Raw genomic sequence first — 3054 nt, 5'->3', positions numbered from 1 at the left:
ATGTGTTCACCTGTTTTGTTTCTTTTTAAAATTTTTAAATATTTATTTATTTTTGAGAGAGTGAGACAGAGTGCAAACAAGGAAGGGGCAGAGAGAGACAGGGTGAGACAAAATCCAAAGCAGGCTCCAAGCTCTAAGCTGTCAGCACAGAGCCTGACATGGGCTCAAACTCACAAACTGAGATCATGACCTGAGCTGAAGTCAGACACTTAGCCACCCAGGAGTCCCTCTCATCTGTTTTGTTTCTTAAATTCCACATAAGTTTGTTTTTATTTGTCTGCTTCCAACACAAAGTTGTGAAATCCAAGATTATGACAAACAATGTTTCATTCATCTTTGCATATCCAGGGTCCAGAACACCTATGGAAATATGGTGGGCAGGACTATTTGATGTTATAATAAATTAATATTTTATAGACAACACAGATAGGGAAAATGTGCACTTGTAATAGGGACTTAATATAGTGGATGATATTTTTGGAGGCATGATTTCTTTTCAAGCAAACTTCTAGGGTACTGTGAGGCTTTCTGGGAGAATCTCTAACAAAAAAATTTGTTAGCAGCCCCACCTGCTATCTAGTAAACTTCTCATTATAAAGCCTGACTTAGAACAATGTTTTCAACAACACCTCAATCATTCATGTGATATAACTCCAGGACTGAAAAGATATATTCAAAGCCCATGTTAGTATTTCTTTTTTTTAATTTTTACAGTTATTTATTTTTGAGAGACAGAGAGAGAGATAGAACACAAGTGGGGGAGGGGCAGAGAGAGAAGGAGACACAGAATACAAAGCAGGATCCAGGCTCTGAGCTGTCAGCACAGACACTGAGACGGGGCTCAAATTCACAAACCGTGAAATCATGACCTGAGCGGAAGTCAGACACCTAACCGACTGAGCCACCCAGGCACCCCACGTGTTAGTATTTCTTAATACATCCATTTATATTCTATCATCTTTTAGTCAAACTCAATGTAAAGGAAATTTCCTATCACTATTGAAAATACAAAGCTAGCATTATATGCTATGGAAAATATTTTCAAAAATTAATTCCATAAGAGACAGGGGCCAAACTATGGTGGAGAAGGCTGAAAAGAGTGTAAAGGTTGCCTTTAGAGCAGTTGTGTGTGTAGAAAGTGAAATGTGGGTGATGTAACTATAGGACCTAGGACAGTGATCCACTCTAAAGCACAAATTATTGCAGAAGCCAGGCCAATAGTTATTGGTGAGGGTTACCTAATAGAAGAACAGGTAGGTGCTTATCATAAATGCTCAACCTGATAATATCACCCCTAATGCTGAAGATCTGGAACTAAAATATCTATGATCATTGGCACTAATAATGTGTTTGAAATTGGCTGTTATTCCCAAGCCATGAAAATGGAAGATAATAATGTTATTGAATCAAAAGCCAGTGTGGGCAGAAAGGTAATATTGAGAAGTGGTTGCATCATTGGGACTTGTTGCAACCTGAATACATTTGAGGTCATCCTTGAGAATACAGTGATCTGTGGTGCAGATTGCCTTCATGGGGTGCAGACTGAGCAACCACAGCCCCAGATACCACAGCTGGATTTCCTGAAGATAACCTTGCCAACCTACCACGACCTAAAGAAGACTATGAAAGGAAGGTCAACACCAGTAATGTGTGAGGACAACAGTGAGATACCTCCTAAAGACTTGGTTATAAGATGCCCCCAGAGAGTTAAACTACTTAAGTCAACATGTGGCAAGGTAGTATCAGTTTATCTATCAAGACTTACAGTACCTCAAGACTCACCACTTTTGGTTCAGTTGCAAGCTTAACTGAACCACCTTCTGATTTGCTAATATGGCCTCCAAGCTATCATTCAGAGAAAGGAGGAACTCTGGATGAGAGCACCAGAATTGTACTCTGCACATAGTAAATTTAGAGAAGCTTTCTTATTTATACATTAGTCTAATATGAATATGGTTTGTATAGTGTGGCCCCCAAGTCTGCCAATTGTCTATGAGTTCTAAATGTTTTGATAAAATAGTTTCTGACTCTTTAGGACAAAGAACCAATCAAAACCCAGACAGTGTATTGTGCAGACATCACTCTTTGGGGCTTCTCCACAGCCAGACTAACAGCCTTCTCTTACTAACTATCTCACTGAAACTGAACTCAAACTTCATCACAGACATTCTAGGCAATTATGCTAAGCGGTAGGACAGGCCCTGACATGCTTGTGACATAAAAAGCAGCAACTGGCAGGAAGACAGAAATGATTTTATCAATAGCGACTTACTGCAATGTGGCCATAGCTCTTGAGTCAAGATAATAGACTTTCACCAGGTGAATAGTATCAAGTCTAGAAAGGGTACTTCACACTGTTCTCTTATTCATCCATGAACACACAGTATAGTAGTTATCTATGCTGTGTAGAAAATTACCCCCAAAATGTAGAAGCTTATTATCTTTTGAGCATTTACTATCTTACACAGTTTCTGCAGATCAAATATCTAGGAATGGCTCAGCTGGCAGTTCTGGCTCAGTGTGCCTCATGAGGTTTCTTTCAAGAAGTCAGTCAGACCGGTGGTCATCTGAGGACTTGAGTGGGGCTGGATGGTCCACTTACAACATGACTGCCTCACAGGGCTGTTGGCAGGAGGCCTCAGTTCCATACCAGGTGAGCCTCTCCACAGGGCTGGTGGGTATCCTCATGACATGGCAGTTGGCTTCCCTCAGCTTCCTTCAGATCCAAGTGAGGAAGGACTCAATCCCTAAAGTTGCACACCATCACTTCCACTTCATTTTATTTCTTAGAAGCAAGTCACTAAGTCCATCTCACAGTCAAGAGGGAGGGGATTAAGCTCCACCTTTTCTACCTTTAGAAGGGAGGAGAATCTAAGAATTCATGTTCATATACTAAAACCACCATCACAAACACACATATCCATTTATACCTGGTATTCTCACTAGTGCACAATCAGCACCTCTCAAGGGTTTCCACATTGAGGAAGATGGGTTCAGGAAGAACTTCTTTTTATTAATAGGAATGGCACATGACATCATCCGAGGTCTTCATCC

At 40.5% G+C, this 3054-nt stretch overlaps 1 pseudogene; it reads left to right on the top strand.

Moving 5' to 3' along the window:
• Positions 1–1077: 1077 nt before the first annotated feature.
• On the top strand, positions 1078–1808 carry LOC124509257 (dynactin subunit 6-like; annotated as a pseudogene).
• The last annotated feature ends 1246 nt before the right edge of the window (positions 1809–3054 follow it).

This window comes from Lynx rufus, unplaced genomic scaffold (assembly GCF_022079265.1).
Source record: "Lynx rufus isolate CCGP_SWC_20201006 ecotype Redwood Valley unplaced genomic scaffold, mLynRuf1.p SCAF_14, whole genome shotgun sequence".
Classification (NCBI taxonomy): Eukaryota; Metazoa; Chordata; class Mammalia; order Carnivora; family Felidae; genus Lynx; species Lynx rufus.
Note: the sequence above shows the minus strand (reverse complement) of the source record. Positions and strands in the feature narration are given on the sequence as shown.